We start from the raw sequence: 20,697 nt of genomic DNA on the forward strand, positions 1-20,697 counted from the left end.
GGTCTCTTTTCCAAATATCATGGATCTCTTGATCCAACACCCCCCAATATCTTCACCACACCATAGCATGAAACAGAGGTCATACAGAATACACTTAGTGGCCAGTTTACTAGGTACACCCATCTAGTACCGGGTCAGAACCCTTTTGCCTCCAGAACTGCCTCAATTCTTTGGGGAATTGGAAACATTGCTCAATTGGTATCAAGGGACCTAAAGTGTGCCAGGAAAACGGTCTCCACACCATTACACCACCACCACCAGCCTGTACCGTTGACACCAGGCAGGATGGGGCCATGGACTCCTGCTGCTTACGCCCAAACCTGACTCTGCCATCAGCATGACGCAACAGGAACCAGGATTCATCTGACCAGACGATGTTTTTCCACTCCTTATTCACCAGTGTTGGTGATCGCGTGCTCACTGGAGACTTCTTGTTTTTTGTTTGTTGCACCATTCTCAGTAAACCCTAGACACTGTTGTGGGTTAAAAGCCCAGGAGGCCAGCTGTTTCTGAGATGCTGGACTTGGCACGTCTGGCACCAACAATCATACCATGCTCAAAGTCACTTTGGTCACTCGTTTTCACCATTCTAACGTTCAGTCAAATAGTAACTTTATATAGCAAGCCACGGCCACTGTCTCACTGTCTGTAGGAGCAAAGCATTTTTGTGAATGGGGTGGTGTACCTAATAAACTGTCCATTGAGTGTATATAGATAATACATAAGACACCACACAGGGATAAGACATAACACAGGAACAGTCATGTAGGGCAGTACCTTTGGTCTCTCCCCAGCCGTACATGAGACAGTTGGTTCCATCTGTGACCCCACAGCCTGCTACTGGGAGCTGGATGGTGAAGGCATGCTCAGAGAGAGGGGCAGGCCTAGGCGTGGACACATAAACACATGAATGAATAAATAAATGGTTGCTGTGCCTACAATGCATGATTGAGAAGGAATTAATGGATGGATTGATTGATTGATTATATTTTTAACATTTATTTTACCAGGTAAGTAAAATGGCTGACTGACTGTCTCACTGAATGAATGAATGCTATTCTTACTTGGCCAGTTTGAGCAGGGCCAGGTTGGATCCCCTCCGGGCCACAGACCACGTGTGCGATGCGGAGCCTGGGGTGGTCCAAGGACGAGTTGAGGTGAAGGAGGCCCACCTGTACACTGTACTCACTCAGGTCTGGAACACTGAGGACCAGAGACTAATGTCAGACACATTCCAAATAGGGTTGACCACACATTGACCAGTCAGTATAAACTGAACATAGTATAAGGAGGTATATGCTGAAGAAAAGATTGGCCACAGCTTGTATAAACACTATAATACATAATATAATGTAATACAATACAGTACTGCAGCATTCTACTATTGGCCACATACTAACCACAGCTACCAGCTTCACTAAACTGACACTAGACTATAGAACGCCTCAGCATGCACTCTACAAACGCACTCAATCTGGCTCCTCAACTAACTGTGTTCAACGACCCACATACAGCACATTGCAAAGTCAGCAACAAGCTACTGAACTAATGCTGATGCCAATGGCCACAGTCTTGATGGAAGTAAGGTTCTGTAATGTCGGCATGAGGAGTACAGCTAAACCACTCTCTAGGAGTACAGCTAAACCACTCTCTAGGAGTACAGCTAAACCACTCTCTAGGAGTACAGCTAAACCACTCTCTAGGAGTACAGCTAAACCACTCTCTAGGAGTACAGCTAAACCACTCTCTAGGAGTACAGCTAAACAGCGCTCACTAGGAGTACAGCTAAACCACTCTCTAGGAGTACAGCTAAACCACTCTCTAGAGTACAGCTAAACCACTCTCTCACTAGGAGTACAGCTAAACCACTCTCTAGGAGTACAGCTAAACCACTCACTAGGAGTACAGCTAAACCACTCACTAGGAGTACAGCTAAACCACTCACTAGGAGTACAGCTAAACCACTCACTAGGAGTACAGCTAAACCACTCAGGAGTACAGCTAAACCACTCACTGGGAGTACAGCTAAACCACTCTCTAGGAGTACAGCTAAACCACTCTCAGCTAGGAGTACAGCTAAACCACTCACTAGGAGTACAGCTAAACCACTCACTAGGAGTACAGCTAAACCACTCTCTAGGGAGTACAGCTAAACCACTCACTGGGAGTACTAGGAGTACAGCTAAACCACTCACTAGGAGTACAGCTAAACCACTCACTAGGAGTACAGCTAAACCACTCACTAGGAGTACAGCTAAACCACTCACTAGGAGTACAGCTAAACCACTCACTAGGAGTACAGCTAAACCACTCACTGGGAGTACAGCTAAACCACTCACTGGGAGTACAGCTAAACCACTCACTAGGTGTACAGCTAAACCACTCACTAGGTGTACAGCTAAACCACTCACTAGGTGTACAGCTAAACCACTCACTAGGAGTACAGCTAAACCACTCTCTAGGAGTACAGCTAAACCACTCTCTAGGAGTACAGCTAAACCACTCTCTAGGAGTACAGCTAAACCACTCACTAGAAAACCACTCACTAGGAGTACAGCTAAACCACTCACTAGAGTACAGCTAAACCACTCACTAGAACGAGTAAGAATGTAAACCACTCACTAGTTAGAGCTAAACACTCACTCAGATGGGGAGTACAGCTAAACCACTCACTAGGAGGTCTTATCACTGAGTGACAGAAACCACTCACTAGGAGTACATCTAAAACTTGGAAACCACTCACTAGGAGTACCTGCACCACTCAAGCCTCACTTCAGCTAACCATCTGTGGATGAGGCTAAACCACTCACTAGGCTTGATTTCTTGCCAAAATGTCTCTCAAACAACTATGAAGTGATTGTAAGTTCACCAAATAAACGCTCCTTCTAAATGACCCTCTTATGACAGTGTGTCATCATAAGGCACAGGAGTTTCTGACCATAATATACTTACCACAGACACTGTTCCTTTGTAAAGTGTCTTTAGGTTCTTGAAAAGCACTATACAAATCACATGGTTTTTTTATTATTAATATTACTTGCCAATTCTTTGTTATGGCCTATAACTCGGGCTCAAAAACATTCTGACTGCCTGTATGAAAACAAAACTCCTGGCCCAACCTCATATTTCTGGTGTACTATGATTGAGACAACGGCAAAAAGTAACAAAAACCTATTGAAGAAATGGGTGAAAACGCAAAAACATCTAAAGCCCATACATCCATTAATACACTACATGGATCAAGGAGCTTTTCATTCAAACTGCTATTGCAGATCTGGACACAGTGACACGGCCCGGGCGCAGACGCTAAACAGATCTGTAGAGGCTGGTGCATCCTGGGCCATATCTCAGCTCTGCTGGGGCAGAGGGTCTGTCAATAGCTTTATCATGAACAGGATATGGGCAGGCTGCATCTTCACTTAGAATTGGATTGGGGAAAAGAGGGAAGGGAAGAGGTAGAGGGAAGGAGGTAGATGGGAAGGGATGGAGATAGAGATAGACAGACAGAGGGATGGAGAGAGTAGTAGGGAGAGGGAAAGACGGAGACAGAGTTGGTGGAAGAGGAAGAATAAAAAACTGATAGAGGAAGCAGAGAGAACGCATTATACAGACTCCCCAGGTCTTTGTTTTAACTCTGTTTCCATTCAACCTCTCTCCTCTCTCTCTTCTTCTCCCCCTGCCTCCTACTGTCTCTCACCTCTGCTTTGAATGAGGAAAAAGAAAGTGAGAAAAGGATGGACGGAGAGATTACCAGGAGGAGAAGCACTGTTGGTCCGTCAGCACCCATTCCTCTCGGATCAGCGAGCCCCCGCACCAGTGAGTGTTCCTGGGTAGGGAACAGGACATCATGATGAGCTTAGTCCCATGCTCTATAGACGCTGTTTGTACTGTATCCAACTCTTAATCAAAAAATACAGAAAATAAATGTGTTTTACAGTCACACAGGTGCAGTGAAATGTGTTGTTTTAGGGTCAGTCAAAGGAGTAAAGCACCCAAGAGAAATTAGGGTTAGGTGCCTTGCTTAACGACACAGACAGATTTTCCACCTTGACCTTTCGGTTACCGGCCCAACGCTCTAACTGCTAGGCTGTCTGCCGCTCTTCCATCCATGTCAAGTCATACAGTCAAACCTTGCGGTCCTCCTCAACATCTGGACATTCTTTCATAATGTGTATGGATCTGTCTCAAACAGCACCCCATTCCCTATTTAGTGCACTACCTTTGATTAGGGTCAATAGGACTCTGGTCAAAAGTAGTGCAAATAGGCTGCGATTTGAGACGAAAGTTGTGAGGAGTAGATGGTTCGTTATCCTGCATGGCACCAATAGAAAAGTTGGCATAAACACAGAGCAGAGATCACCAAAAGGTTGATCGTGATCGACAGGTCCAGGGCCGGACAGGAACAAGAATTAGTCTCTGGTATTTTATCTACTCCAGCCCACATCACAGCGCATGTCACCAACTTAGCCAATCCCGGCGGGCCACCAGCTATGCAGAAACACACCATACCCCCTACACCCTGACCCAACACACCCTACTTAGACACAGGCAGTAGTGCTGACACATACAGTTGAAGTCAGAAGTTTACATACACCTCAGCCAAATACATTTAAACTCAGTTTTTCACAATTCCTGAAATGTTCCCTAGTAACAATTTGCTGTCTTAGATCAGTTAGGATCACCACTTTATTTTAAGAATGTGAAATGTCAGAATAATAGTAGAGAGAATGATTTTTTTCAGCTTTTATTTCTTTCATCACATTCCCAGTGGGTCAGAAGTTTACATACACTCAATTAGTATTTGGTAGCATTGTCTTTAAATTGTTTAACTTGGGTTAAACATTTCGGATAGCCTTCCACAAGCTTCCCACAATAAGTTGGGTGAATTTTGGCCCATTCCTCCTGACAGAACTGGTGTAACTGAGTCAGGTTTGGAGGCCTCCTTGGTCGCACACGCTTTTTCAGTTCTGCCCACATATTTTCTATAGGATTGAGGTCAGGGCTTTGTGATGGACACTCCAATACCTTGACTTTGTTGTCCATATTAAGCCATTTTGCCACAACTTTGGAAGTATGCTTGGGGTCATTGTTCATTTGGAAGACCCATTTGCAACCAAGCTTTAACTTCCTGACTGATGTCTTGAGATGTTGCTTAATTTTTATTTGACATTTATTTAACCAGGTAGGCTAGTTGAGAACAAGTTTTCATTTGCAACTGCGACCTGGCCAAGATAAAGCGTAGCAATTCGACACATACAACACAGAGTTACACATGGAATAAACAAAATATACTGTCAATAATACAGTAGAACAAAACAAAACGTATATATACAGTGAGTGCAAATGAGGTAAGATAAGGGAGTTAAGGCAATAAATAGGCCATGGTGGTGAAGTAATTACAATATAGCAATTAAACACTGGAATGGTAGATGTGCAGAAGATGAATGTGCAAGTAGAGATACTGGGGTGCAAAGGAGCAAGATAAATAAATAAATACTGTATGGGGATGAGGTAGGTAGATAGATGGGCTGTTTACAGATGGGCTATGTACAGGTGCAGTGATCTGTGAGCTGCTCTGACAGCTGGTGCTTAAAGCTAGTGAGGGAGATATGAGTCTCCAGCTTCAGAGATTTTGCAGTTCGTTCAGTCATTGGCAGCAGAGAACTGGAAGGAAAGACGACCAAAGGAGGAACTGGCTTTGGGTGACCAGTGAGATATACCTGCTGGAGCGTGTGCTACGAGTGGGTGCTGCTATGGTGACCAGTGAGCTGAGATATGGCAGGGCTTTAACTAGCAGAGACTTGTAGATAACCTGAGCCAGTGGGTTTGGCGACGAATATGAAGCGAGGGCCAACCAACAAGAGCGTACAGGTCGCAATGGTGGGTAGTGTATGGGGCTTTGGTGACAAACGGATGGCACTGTGATAGACCGCATCCAGTTGAGTAGAGTGTTGGGGGCTATTTTATAGATGACATCACCGAAGTAGAGGATCGGTACAAGTCTCTGGATGTCATAAGGTGAATTCACCAATTTGTAAGTCGCTCTGGATAAGAGCGTCTGCCAAATGACTTAAATGTAATGTAAATGTAATCGGTAGGATGGTCAGTTTTACAAGGGTATGTTTGGCAGCATGAGTGAAGGATGCTTTGTTGCGATATAGGAAGCCAATTCTAGATTTAATTTCGGATTGGAGATGCTTAATGTGAGTCTGGAAGTTTACAGTCTAGCCAGACACCTAGGTATTTGTAGTTGTCCACGTATTCTAAGTCAGAGCCGTCCAGAGTAGTGATGCTGGACGGCGAGCAGTAATCGGTTGAATAGCATGCATTTAGTTTTACTTGCGTTTAAGAGCAGTTGGAGGCCACGGAATGAGAGTTGAATGCATTGAAAGTCATCTGGAGGTTAGTTAACACAATGTCCAAAGAGGGGCCAGAAGTATACAAAATGGTGTCATCTGCGTAGAGGTGTACCAGAGAATCACCAGCAGCAAGAGCAACATCATTGATGTATACAGAGGAGAGTCGGCCCGAGGATTGAACCCCGTGGCACCTCCATAGAGACTACTAGAGGTCCGGACAACAGGCCCTCTGATTTGATACACTGAACTCTATCAGAGAAGTAGCTGGTAAACCAGGTGAGGCAATCATTTAAGAAACCAAGGCTGTCGAGTCTGCCAATAAGAATGTGGTGATTGATAGAGTCGAAAGCCTTGGCCAGGTCGATGAATACGGCTGCACAGTAATGTCGATGGCGTTTATGATGTCGTTTAGGACCTTGAGCGTGGCTGAGGTGCACCCATGACCAGCTCTGAAACCAGATTGCATAGCGGAGAAGGTAGGGTGGGATACGAAATGGTCAGTAATCTGTTTGTTAACTTGGCTTTCGAAGACCTTAGGAAGACAGGGTAGGATAGATATAGGTCTGTAGCAGTTTGGGTCTAGAGTGTGTCCCCCCCTTTGAAGAGGGGGATGACCACGGCAGCTTTCCAATCTTTGGGAATATATCCACATAATTTTCTATTTTGTGAAGTGCACCAGTCCCTCCTGCAGCAAAGCACCCCCACAACATGATGCTGCCACCCCCGTGCTTCACGGTTGGGATGGTCTCTTGGGCTTGCAAGCCTTCCCTTTCTCCTCTAAACATAACGATGGTCATCATGGCCAAACAGTTCTATTTTTGTTTCATCAGAACAGAGGATATTTCTCCAAAAAGTACGATCTTTGTCCCCATGTGCAGTTGCAAACTGTAGTCTGGCTTTTTTATGGCGGTTTTGGAGCAGTGGCCTCTTCCTTGCTGAGTGGCCTTTCAGGATATGTCGATATAGGACTCATTTTACTGTGGATATTGATACTTTTGTTTCCTCCAGCATCTTCACAAGGTCCTTTGCTGTTGTTCTAGGATTGATCTGCACTTTTTGCACCAAAGTACGTTCATCTCTAGGAGACAGAATGCGTCTCCTTCCTGCGGTATGATGGCTGTGTGGTCCCATGGTGTTTATACTTGCGTACCATTGTTTGTACAGATGAAAGTGGTACATTCAGGCGTTTGGAAATTGCTCCCAAGGATGAACCAGACTTGTGGAGGTCTCCAATTTCTTTTCCTGAGGTCTTGGCTGATTTATTTTGATTTTCGATTATGTCAAGCAAAGAGGCACTGAGTTTGAAGGTAGGCCTTGAGATACATCCACAGGTACACCTCCAATGGACTCAAATGATGTCAATTAGCCTATCAGAAGCTTCTAATGCCATGACATAATTTTCTGGAATTTTCCAACCTGTTTAAAGGCACAATCAATTTAGTGTATGTAAACTTCTGACCCACTGGAATTGTGATACAGTGAATTATGAGTGAAATAATCTGTTTGTAAACAATTGTTGGAAAAATTACTTGTGTCATGCACAAAGTAGATGTCCTAACCGACTTGACAAAACTATAGTTTGTTAACAAGAAATGTGTAGAGTGGTTGAAAAACAAGTTTTAATGACTCCAACCTAAGTGTATGTAAACCTCCAACTTCAACTGTATTTCAACTGTTCCTCTGTCTGGAGATACAACTCACCACTATAACTGTCCCTCTGTCTGGAGATACAACTCACCACTATAACTGTTCCTCTGTCTGGAGATACAACTCACTACTATAACTGTTCCTCTGGAGATACAACTCACTACTATAACTGTCCCTCTGTCTGGAGATACAACTCACCACTATAACTGTCCCTCTGTCTGGAGATACAACTCACCACTATAACTGTTCCTCTGTCTGGAGATACAACTCACTACTATAACTGTTCCTCTGCCTGGAGATACAACTCACTACTATAACTGTTCCTCTGTCTGGAGATACAACTCACTACTATAACTGTTCCTCTGTCTGGAGATACAACTCACCACTATAACTGTTCCTCTGTCTGGAGATACAACTCCCCACTATAACTGTTCCTCTGTCTGGAGATACAACTCACTACTATAACTGTTCCTCTGTCTGGAGATACAACTCACCACTATAACTGTTCCTTTGTCTGGAGATACAACTCACCACTATAACTGTTCCTCTGGAGATACAACTCACTACTATAACTGTTCCTCTGTCTGGAGATACAACTCACCACTATAACTGTTCCTCTGGAGATACAACTCACTACTATAACTGTTCCTCTGGAGATACAACTCACCACTATAACTGTTCCTTTGTCTGGAGATACAACTCACCACTATAACTGTTCCTCTGTCTGGAGATACAACTCACTACTATAACTGTTCCTCTGTCTGGAGATACAACTCACCACTATAACTGTTCCTCTGTCTGGAGATACAACTCACTACTATAACTGTTCCTCTGTCTGGAGATACAACTCACCACTATAACTGTTCCTCTGGAGATACAACTCACCACTATAACTGTTCCTCTGGAGATACAACTCACTACTATAACTGTTCCTCTGTCTGGAGATACAACTCACCACTATAACTGTTCCTCTGGAGATACAACTCACCACTATAACTGTTCCTCTGGAGATACAACTCACTACTATAACTGTTCCTCTGTCTGGAGATACAACTCACTACGATAACTGTTCCTCTGTCTGGAGATACAACTCACTACTATAACTGTTCCTCTGTCTGGAGATACAACTCACCACTATAACTGTCCCTCTGTCTGGAGATACAACTCACTACTATAACTGTCCCTCTGTCTGGAGATACAACTCACTACTATAACTGTCCCTCTGTCTGGAGATACAACTCACCACTATAACTGTTCCTCTGATGGCTCGCTCATCACAGCAAAACAGGCACATGGCAGACACTTTCACTACAGGAATCATGAGGATAATGTAAAGCACTTTACTGTTTGACCAAATCATGGTTGTAGATGCCCACCCAAAAATAAGACATTTTGAGCGAGGTGACAATGTAGAATATGTTCTTTCTACGTTCATAAGCACCCTTTTAGTTTTTTTATGATCCATGATCTTGGCTGTCTACCTCATGGTTTCCCAGACTCGGTCCTGGGACACATTTAGGTTTTTGGACAGCTGGTTGAAATAGTCACAGTTTTATGATGAGTTGGTAGTGCTAAGGCAAACACCAAAATGTTCACCCGGGGAGGAGCAGGTCTCTTGGTTGATGCCGCGTTTGACTTTGAATGTGAGTTTTTGTGACCGTAGCACAGCCAAACAGAAAACCGGGCCGGCCCATCTTGGTAAAGGGGTCACGGTTTAAAAAAAGAAATGGCACAAACATCTTTAAACAGGCCCATGGGCCGATGGCCATGTCACTTTTTCTGTTTTTATTTTTGATAATATGTGTCCATTTCAACCAAAAACTGGTTCAGCCCATGTGGCATTTGCCAGAATTGCCAGATGGCCAATTCGCCGCTGGACTGGTCGATCTCCAAGGCATTCCTTGGACTGTTTTTAATAGGTTCACGGTGAATAGGGTTTTGTTTTTTAAAGTCAAATTTAAAACTGAATCTGAGGGGTAGATCTCCGCCTGTATTTTGACTCAGAAAGTGATCTCGGCTCAAAAAAGTTTGGTCACCACTGACATAGAGTTTGACTCTAAGTAATGAGAGGTGGAAAAGGGTTCCAGAACGAATAAAAACAGTACCAGAACTATATTGATTGATGTTGAAGTATCCGGTAACATGGGTAGTTTGAACATGGAAGACTGCATATGCTCAGCAGCCAATTATTTTGTCTTTTTTGTTATTATTTCATTTTTTCAAGTGTCCAAGTTTAACATGCTTATGTTGCATGAGTCTTCAACTTCCATCAATGCTTTTACATTCATGTCTTCCTCTATTTGTCTTTGAACAGAAGGATGCAGATACAGCACATACAACACATGGCCATGTTCAGTCTTTCAAACGACAAAGTTCACTAAACTCTTAGAAAAGAAAGGTGCCATCTAAACCCTAAAAGGGTTCTTGAGAAGCAGAACCTTTTGGTTCCAGGTAGAACTCTTTGGTTCAGGGTAGAATCCTTATGGGTTCCATGTAGAACCCTTTCCACAGAGGGTTCTACATGGAAGCCAAAGAGGTTGTACCTGGGACCAAAAAGGGTGCTCCTACGGGACAGCTGAAGAACCTTTTTGGAACCCTTTTTTCTAAGAATGTACAGCTGTGTTCTAGCACAAACATAGGGCCGCCAAAACTAATACACTTTAAGGACTTCATCTTCAGAGCAATAACAAAATGGCACTTTGCTGAAAAGTGTTTAGCGTAAAATGATAAAGCAGGAGCACTTGTTTGCCTTGCAAACCGACAGAAGACTCAAACTAGGTGTACCATGCTTATGTGATGAGTCACTTGGCCTGAGACCTCAATGCCTAGACTTCAGCTCAACTGGCTAACCTAAGACACGTTAGCTCCCATAGCTAATGGCTTTTAGCTCTATTGACTAACACTGTCCTGCGCAAGAGACATGGGTTCAAACCCAGGTGAGTCACGCATTCTGTAGTGGTATTCCTGTGCATTCAATAGTGGTGTTCCTGTGCATTCAGTAGTGGTGTTCCTGTGCATTCAATAGTGGCGTTCCTGTGCATTCAATAGTGGCGTTCCTGTGCATTCAGTTGTGGGGTTCCTGTGAATTCAGTAGGGGTGTTCCTGTGCATTCAATAGTGGTGTTCCTGTGAATTCAGTAGGGGTGTTCCTGTGAATTCAGTAGGGGTGTTCCTGTGAACTTAGTAGGGGTGTTCCTGTGCATTCAGCGGTGGTGTTCCTGTGTAGAGGAGGGCTCTTACCCTTTCTGGATGCTGACAACCCAGCTACCATCCTTAGCCTTGTGGACCTGGGCCCCTCCAACAATCCGGGTGGTCTTGTGGATGAAGCAGGATGTCTTAGACACGAGAGAGATGCCTTGGGGTAAGAGAGGAGACAACTCATCTGGGTTAGACTCTGGGGAAATATTTTAACTTTCTATTATTACTAAAGAAGAGAGTATACTTGGTCCAGGGTCAACTACATTGAACGGCAGCGGGAGTGATCAGTTATCCAGCCAAGCATGAACCCTGCTAATAAATAAACTGTACAGCTATAAGAGAAAGTTAGGAATAGAGGGAGATATACAAAGAAAGAGAGAAAGAGAGAGAGAAAGAAAGAGAGAGAGAGGGAAAGAAAGAAAGAGAGAGGGAAAGAAAGAAAGAGAGAAAGAGAAAGAAAGAAAGAGAGAAAGAGAGAGAGAGAAGGTGAATAGTAAGCAAGAGAATGCTACATTAATATGACACTCACTTCTTGGGTGAGCAGAGATGTTCGGAGACTTATCACCTGAAACAAAACAATTCAACAATTCAACACATGGACCTCACAAAGACAGGACATGACATATTTCACATGAACCCACTCAACATTAACATACAAAGCACGCAACCTCAACTCCCCTCTTCAAAACTTTTCCTACCATTTAGTCCTAGCTCAAATTATCTCTGCATCTATCTGCATTGCAGATATTGAATTGAACCCACAGCAAATACATTTCCTCCAGTCAAGCTCCCAAAAACTTCATGGATCGACATGTTTACATTACAGAGATATAACCGCGAGGCCACTTGAAAAAGCTCCCCATCAATGTGAACTGATTATAGTCCGCCAAGATGATATAGGGTACAACAAAAACAAATCACTAAACTCTGAATCAGTGAATGGCTTTGCAAATAATAAAAGCGGTCTGGATGAGATTCGACATCTGTTGGGAGTTAGAGTGTGTCCATTCTGTGCCAGCTAGCTAAGCGAAACCACTGCACTAAGCCATAACATAACTGTAACAAGTGATGTGAGTAAGTGAAGCTTTGCAGCAAATTTCAGTCGTTAGACTATGTAATTCATTGTAGTGTTACAAATGTGCAATAGTCACGTCAACGGAAACGTCACAAACAAAGTGATAGCTGTATTACTCATTGTTATGTTCCCCAGTTTCTGGGTTGTGGTTTGTGTATTTGTATGTATGTGTGTGTTTCAGGATGGCTTCCTGAAATTCTCCCAAGCAGCTGATTGGTCGGCCCCCATTGCTAATTGGAGAGCTGACCCCGCCCCCTCGTCAGGAAACAGCTGTCTTCAAATACAGACTCCTGAAGCAATATAAGGCCGTGTTCTTTTGCTCAGAAGAGAGATGATTGCTGAGAGAATAGAGCTGAGGGAGACGATTGTGTCCTGTGTTGATTGTGTCCTGTGTTGATTGTGTCCTGTGTTGATTGTGTCCTGTGTTGATTGTGTCCTGTGTTGATTGTAACCTGTGTTGATTGTGTCCTGTGTTGATTGTGTCCTGTGTTGATTGTGTCCTGTGTTGATTGTGTCCTGTGTTGATTGTGTCCTGTGTTGATTGTGTCCTGTGTTGATTGTGTCCTGTGTTGATTGTTGCTGGGGAGCTGATGGGTAAAGTCTGTGTTAGTTGTTGGTCAGAGTTTTGTTAAGTATTGTGTAGCTGCTGCTTCTGAGGTATGTGTGTGCCAATAGGATGAGTTGGTTTGGATTATTGAAATTGTTTTTGTTCCCAGGGGGGAAGGCACCTTGAGAGTGCTTAGGCAAGAGGCTCTAGGGCATACATATACCCGTAGTATATACTCTGTCTATGCACACGAGGTAAGACCTGGGCGGACCACCCCCTGTAATTTGGCTTAGTGTGCCAGGTGGTACTAGTTAGGGAAGTTGTGGGTAGGCAGGTAAGGTAGGAGAGGGGGGCTTTGACATTTATTTTCTTTGGTTCCGTCCAGCCCCTTTTCCCCAAAATATCCGTGTGATGGAATAAATTCCCTGTAAATGGTACCGATCTCTGCCTTTGTCATCCTTACTCGCACCTACAGTCCCATACCTCTTTCACTCCACGGAGAGTTGAGTTGTAGCAGGGTATTGCGTTCCCTCTTCCTAGAGGCGTACGTAACACTCATGGAACTAAGATCATTGCTGTGTTGATGTCCCATAAGATTGATTGAACAACACAGAGTTATGAGTGTAGCTTGACTTTTCACTGGACTTTTCTTAAATGACATTCAGTAACTGAAGACGAAGCATCATCTGATGATTGGGCCGCTGATGAGACCTACTGGTCGGAACTCAGGTCTCCTGTGCACGACATTACTATTTTAAATGTCTGAGCTAAAGCCTAGGCACTAGCTCAGGGAGCAAACACAAGACGATGTTACTCACCACACGAGCATGGCTGACTCAACCATCTCCATTATTGATTACTTGACATGTTGGGTCGATGTAGGGTAGATGAAGGGTCGATGTAGGAGTGTATTGGGGATGATACAGAGATTGGATGAAGACTGTTTTGTATTCTTACAGCGTTTGAGGGTAGATGTAGGGTCGATGTAGGTTGGATGAAGGGTAGGGTAGATGTAAGGTTGATGTAGGTTAGATGTAGGAGTGTATAGGGGATGAGACAGAGATTGGATGAAGACAGTGTTTTGTATTCTTACAGCGTTTGAGCTTGCAGTAGTCCCATGGGATAGAGGGGTCTGTAGTGTGACACCAGGGACCGTGCTTATCCTGGTCTGGATTCCTGCATAGGTTCCTCTCCAGACCCACACTGGATTCTCCACTGGAAAACACAACATGAGGACATGCATAAGCACACACACAGAGACACATACTGTAGATACACATATACTGTATGTAGACACGCACACATACACACAGAGACACATACTGTAGATACACATATACTGTATGTAGACACGCACACATACACACAGAGACACATACTGTAGATACACATATACTGTATGTAGACACGCACACATACACACAGAGACACATACTGTAGATACACATACTGTATGTAGACACGCACACATACACACAGAGACACATACTGTAGATACACATACTGTATGTAGACACGTACACATACACAGAGACACATACTGTAGATACACATATAATGTATGTAGACATGCACACATACACACAGAGACACATACTGTAGATACACATATACTGTATGTAGACACGCACACATACACACAGAGACACATACTGTAGATACACATATACTGTATGTAGACACGCACACATACACATGGAAAAGTCTGACGCCATAACTGCATTCAGGTTGGAAACTTTGACTCAGCTGTTACTCTCGGGGCAGTGAATCCTCAGAGTTTCAGCTATGCAGAGGCCTTACAAGGAAGCAAAGCAGTTTTGTGAAGAGTGCTCCGGGGAATATTAAAGTATGCAATCCCAGCAATCACAAGGAAGAAGCTACAGACTCAACTCAAAGATACAGTCCAAACACTGTAAACGTGGACTCAAGATCTGGTCGTATACTTCACTGCACATCGACTAAACCGAGCCTAAACAGATGCCTTCAGTAGTCTTGTTGAAACAGCAATTCCAGTCCTTCAGTTTCATACATTCACATAATTGGGACATCTTTAGACGTGATCAATTTGTTGGAGGGCTTGGATCAGGATTGACTGGTACCCTCAGACAAACACAACGTGAGGAGAGGGGGAAACCGATTTGTCAGCCAGTGTGAAGATAATTTAACTTCCCCCGCCAATGTTAAACAAGCTGTAACCTTTATGCCATTTTTCTCCGCCGACCCCTTGACCTTGTGCGAGGGGCAGACTCGCTGGCTGCGGGCCGAGGAGGGAAGCTGATTGGCTTTGATCTGCCGGGCCGAGGAAGCACTTCCTGGGGCCTCGGGTCAGCTCTGGCACATGTCCATCTGTCACGGGCATTTTGGCTTTTCAATTACTTTAAATTAAGTATTTCTAACAGCCAGGGCCAAAGTTAGCTATGTTACTTTAGCATGGGGGCACACGGATGTGGAGAGGGGGGCAGACTATGCGCCCCTCCAGGGTGGCTTGTTCTGGAAGTTCTGGAAGCACCGTAAGGCTTCCTCTCTGTCAGCTAGAAAAATAATAGCAGGCCCAGAACTGACCCGGGTGGGGCCCCTGATTTCCTGTCGTTGTTTGTTTTCACGGTTTAAATGTATTCATTTACAAGGGGATTTTCTCTAAGCAACGGGAAATACCTCGTCAATAAACAGTTAATCGAAAAAGCCAGACAATTTAAAAAAATGTCAACGAAACCTTCCCAATACATTGCTTGAACCCATAGTTTGCCTTTTTCTCATGTGAATACGGATAGAGAGGTAAGTTCCAGTTGTGTGTGTCTGGTAAGTGTGTGTAATGTATGAGGCTTACTGTTTACTGTACCTGTTGCTATGATTTGCCCAGAGTCCGCAGGGAATTCCTGATCTGGTCTTGGATAAATTGCCTGTGTAATTCCCACCATTGTCCTCATAACAATCTGGGACAGACAGAGATAGAGAGAAGGAGAAAATAAAACACGGAGTAGTCTTAAACCCACCCTATATGTGGTTTATTGAGATAACCATCTACAGTCTCTTTCGCTCTCTCCCACAGACACGAACGCACACACACAGCTACAACCACAGTGTAGAACAAAACGTGTTGATTCAACGTAAAATTGTTAGGCTACCAACTGCAATAGGATTGTTAGTTTGTTCAACAGAAATGTTGTTGAGTAAAACTTACAATCCTATTGCAGCTGGTTGCCTTACAATTGTACATTGATTCAACATGTTTTTGTGTGCGTAGGTCCACTGAGACGACATTCTGATATTGATGCCATCGTAAAAAAATCACGTTGAAAGGGGCTCGATTTGTGGTTTGGATTTATTTAACATGTTGTGCCAATCTATAATTGGTGGTTCCCAAATGGAATAAAAGAGCCAGGAAGATTTCTCCCTATATCGGCTGTTGCTAAGCGGAACCAGAGGTACCTGTAGTTACCAAAGCACGCTCTTTTCCTCCAGAAAGCTCTTTTGAAATGCAAAGCATAGACATGTATGAGTGAGAGAGAATTCCAGCAAACGTTGAATTGCTGTCTGACCATTTTTTGTTTCTTCTTGTAATTTGAGGGAAATGAATTTGTAGGGCAAACAAACCAAAACCAAACATGCCCAAAAGAATGCCAGTCGTCTGTTTCAGTAAGCGACCACAGCTCATTCTCAATATATTGCAGTTGAAGTTTAGAGGTCAATTGCAAATACAGTACATAGCAGCCATTCACCCGATTACACCACATATCTAGTCATTCACATAGCATACAGTATATTGTTTAAACATCCATACCATGCACATACAGTTGAAGTCGGAAGTTTACATTTACTAGGGTTGGAGTCATTACAACTCGTTTTTCAACCACTCCACAAATGTCTTGTTAACAAACTATAGTTTTGACAAGTCGGTTAGGACATTTAAGTCATTTTTCCAACAATTGTTTACAAACAGATTATTTCACTTATAATTCAATGCATCACAATTCCAGTGGGTCAGAGGTTTGCATACACTAAGTTGACTGTGCTTTAAAATAGCTTGGAAAATTCCAAAAACTGGTGTCATGGCTTTAGAAGCTTCTGATAGGCTAATTTTGAGTCAATTGGAGGTGTACCTGTGGATATATTTCAAGGCCTACCTTCAAACTCAGTGCCTCTTTGCTTGACATAATGGAAAAACAAAAGAAATCAGCCAAGACCGCAGAAACAAAATGTAGTCTGGTCTGGTTGATCCCTTGGGAGCAATTTCCAAATGCCTGAATGTACCACGTTCATCTGTACAAACAATGGTACACAAGTATAAACATCATGAGACCAAGCAGCCGTCATACCGCTCAGGAAGGAGACGCATTCTGTCTCCTAGAGATGAACGTACTTTGGTACGAAAGGTGAAATCAATCCCAGAACAACAGCAAAGGACCTTGTGAAGATGCTGGAGGAAACATAGAACTCGTTTCACTGTGGATATAGATCCTTTTGTACCTATCGACATAACCTGAAAGGCCGCTCAGCAAGGAAGAAGCCACTGCTCCAAAACCGCCATAAAAAAGTCAGACTACAGTTTGCAACTGCACATGGGGACAAAGATCATACTTTTTGGAGAAATGTACTCTGTTCTGATGAAACAAAATAGAACTGTTTGGCCATAATGACCATCGTTATGTTTAGAGGAAAAAGGGGGAGACTTGCAAGCCGAAGAACACCATCCGAACCGTGAAGCACGGGTGTGGCAGCATCATGTTGTGGTGGTGCTTTGCTGCAGGAGGCATCATGAGGGAGGATAATTATGTGGATATTTTGAAGCAACATCTCAAGACATCAGTCAGGAAGTTAAAGCTTGGTCACAAATGGGTCTTCCAAATGGACAATGACCCCAAAATACTTCCAAAGTTGTGGCAAAATGGCTTAAGGACAACAAAGTCAAGGTATTGGAATGGCCATCACAAAGCCCTGACCTCAAACCTATAGAAAATTTGTGGGCAGAACTGAAAAAGCGTTTGCGAGCAAGGAGGCCTCAGTTACACCAGCTCTGTCAGGAGGAGTGGGCCAAAATTCACCCAACTTATTGTGGGAAGCTTGTGGAAGGCAAAATGTCAGGAATTGTGAAAAACTGAGTTTAAATGTATTTGGCTGAGGTGTATGTAAACTTCCGACTTCAAATGTATATACATTTGTTGCTGGTTAATGTGTACATACTGCATGTGGATTTTTGTAAATTCAATATTATTATTAATGTAAATGTTGATGTCTATTCAGTCTGTTTACTGTGGGAGAAGCATAACACAACATGTAATTCTGGGTGTACGAAGTGAATAAAGGTGGTGATGGTTCTAATGTATTGCATGGGGCCAGTCTGCTGTGTGGTGTTGTGTCTCAGTAGAATCAATAATTGGCATGCTCAACACAATAGTCCTTCCATCAAAGTCTTTCGGTGACTGGTTGGAGGAGCATGTGGTAAACAAAACTGTGTCTCACCTTCTGTGTCGATGTTCTCTGTCTCACACCGGGGTATATGGGTGCAGAAGGCTAGTCTCTGGTTAGGATCTGTAGTGAAGCACCATGGGATCTCTGCACCATCTGGGTTCCGACAGTAGTTCTCTCTCAGGTCTCTGTGATGTAAGAGAGAGATATGTACACACCGGTTAAATAGCTGCTTCCCACGTGGACATACTGTACGTAATAATATGACTGTATGTGTCCGTTTCCCTACATTTCTTGTACCAGTGACAGACACAAAAGAAAACCCAAGTGGGTATTGAATGACATCACTCACTTGCACTTGTAGTTCTGCGGGCTGTAGGTGTGGTTATGGGGGAACTGGGAGTCCCAGCGTTGACAAGTGATGCCCGATGGGGTGACACTCACAGTACCGTGGTAACTCTGTCCCTGCTCCCTGAAACACGACGACGTAGCATCCACATCAGAGTCATTACCTGGGTCTGAGACAGAGAGGGGGAGAAGAAGAAGGAAGTTGAGAGAGAGAGATGAAAACAGAGAGAGTGGGGTGGGTATAGGGACAAGAGAGAGAGAAAAAGAGGATTTAGGATGAGAGATAAGCGATAGATAAGATGATAGACAGAAAGAAGAATGTAAAGAGGTTGACAGGGGAGAAACCAGACAGAAGGCAGCAGGGAGAGAGAGAGAGAAACCAGACAAAGAAGTCATGAGGGAGAGAGAGACCAGACAGAGAAGACAGGAGGGAGAGAGATGGAGAAACCAGACAGAGAAGACAGGAGGGAGAGAGAGACGCCAGACAGAGAAGACAGGAGGGAGAGAGAGACGGAGAAACCAGACAGAGAAGACAGGGAGGAGAGAGACACCAGACAGAAGACAGGAGGGAGAGAGAGACACCAGACAGAAGACAGGAGGGAGAGAGAGAAACCAGACAGAGAAGGCAGGAGGGAGAGAGAGAAACCAGACAAAGAAGGCAGGAGGGAGAGAGAGAAACCAGACAGAGAAGGCAGGAGGGAGAGAGAGAAACCAGACAGAGAAGGCAGGAGGGAGAGAGAGAGAGACCAGACAGAGAAGGCAGGAGGGAGAGAGAGACCAGACAGAGAAGACAGGAGGGAGAGAGATGGAGAAACCAGACAGAGAAGACAGGAGCGAGAGAGAGACACCAGACAGAGAAGACAGGAGGGAGAGAGAGAAACCAGACAGAGAAGGCAGCAGGGAGAGAGAGAGAGAAACCAGACAAAGATGGCAGGAGGGAGAGAGGCAGGAAGGAGGGATAAAGAAAAGAGGGAGAGAGGGAAAAGAAAGATGAATCTCAGAGAATGGGTCATGTTTCGCCTAGAGACAAATGATCATAAACAGTCAGTACAGATGTTGGATCTTAATTTGAGCAGCATTATCGAAGCAAAATAATCCTGTTTAGTCCATAATGTTGCTTGATAGGTGGTTAGGCTATTAACTGGGTAAACGTTCCCTAAAAAAAATTAATGAAAAGTGCAATACTGTTAATATACTGTGTGTGCAAGATTTCATTGAACTTATGTAAATGACAAACCTCTGCATTTTCCACGGTGCAGGAAAATGCAGAGGTTTGTGATTTACATAAGTAAAATAAGAGTGATCAAATTAACAGCCTACATCTGTAGTACTGTATGGTCTATAATCTGTCTATTTATCCAAAACAGTGGTGCCCCACCACGTGACATACCGAAATCAACACTACAACAGACCACAGACTGACATTATGAGACTAATGGGAATGGGCTGTAGCCAACTCTTCTATCTCTGTTATGCCATTCAATAAACGAACACATAGAGTACTAGGCTAATTGCACAAACAGACTGGACAGCCAGGGTAGGTTATAGGGTATTGGATATCACATATCTGAGTGTCAGGACAAAGTGGTTATAAAAACAGATGAAGGGGATCTGAAAATCTAAGTTTCTGATATCCAACAGATTTTTGGGAGAGTTTAGACAGGTTTAGTGTGGGTATCTAATATCTTTCTCCGTTAAGTACTAAAATACTTAAGTACTTTTCAAACATAGCTCTCAAAGCTCTACAAAAGGCTACAAAAGGGAATATCTACTATCTAGCATCTGCGAATCCCCTCTATCCTATACTGTACTGGCCTCCTTCATGGTGTACAGTGTACCATACCAGGTTTTGGCAGGAGGAACATGCATGTATGGGTTGAGCCTAGCTAGATCCCTGTTGCTTGGGTAGCTTGGCCTCTTACATGTGTGACTGTAAGGGTGGGTTACTGTAACGAAGGGCTGATGGATGTGGTACTCACCGCCAAGCCAAACAACCCTGCATTCAGCCTGCTTAACAAGGCTTCCTGGCCCTCTGGCCTCCAAAAAACGATCCCGAAAAATCTCTGAACTCCGCTTTTTCATGTTACAGTGTACAGGGACGGATTTGTCGGAATTTCT

At 43.8% G+C, this 20,697-nt stretch overlaps 1 protein-coding gene and 1 pseudogene across 1 annotated transcript in view; one reads left to right on the top strand and one right to left on the bottom strand.

Moving 5' to 3' along the window:
* The window catches only part of LOC135515701 (staphylococcal nuclease domain-containing protein 1-like), a 434,912-nt gene that overhangs the window by 71,955 nt on the left and 342,260 nt on the right, over positions 1-20,697 (top strand).
* The window catches only part of LOC135515699 (hepatocyte growth factor-like), a 36,857-nt pseudogene that overhangs the window by 1,472 nt on the left and 14,688 nt on the right, over positions 1-20,697 (bottom strand).

The sequence above is a fragment of the Oncorhynchus masou genome, chromosome 27, assembly GCF_036934945.1.
Source record: "Oncorhynchus masou masou isolate Uvic2021 chromosome 27, UVic_Omas_1.1, whole genome shotgun sequence".
In the NCBI taxonomy this organism is placed as follows: domain Eukaryota; kingdom Metazoa; phylum Chordata; class Actinopteri; order Salmoniformes; family Salmonidae; genus Oncorhynchus; species Oncorhynchus masou.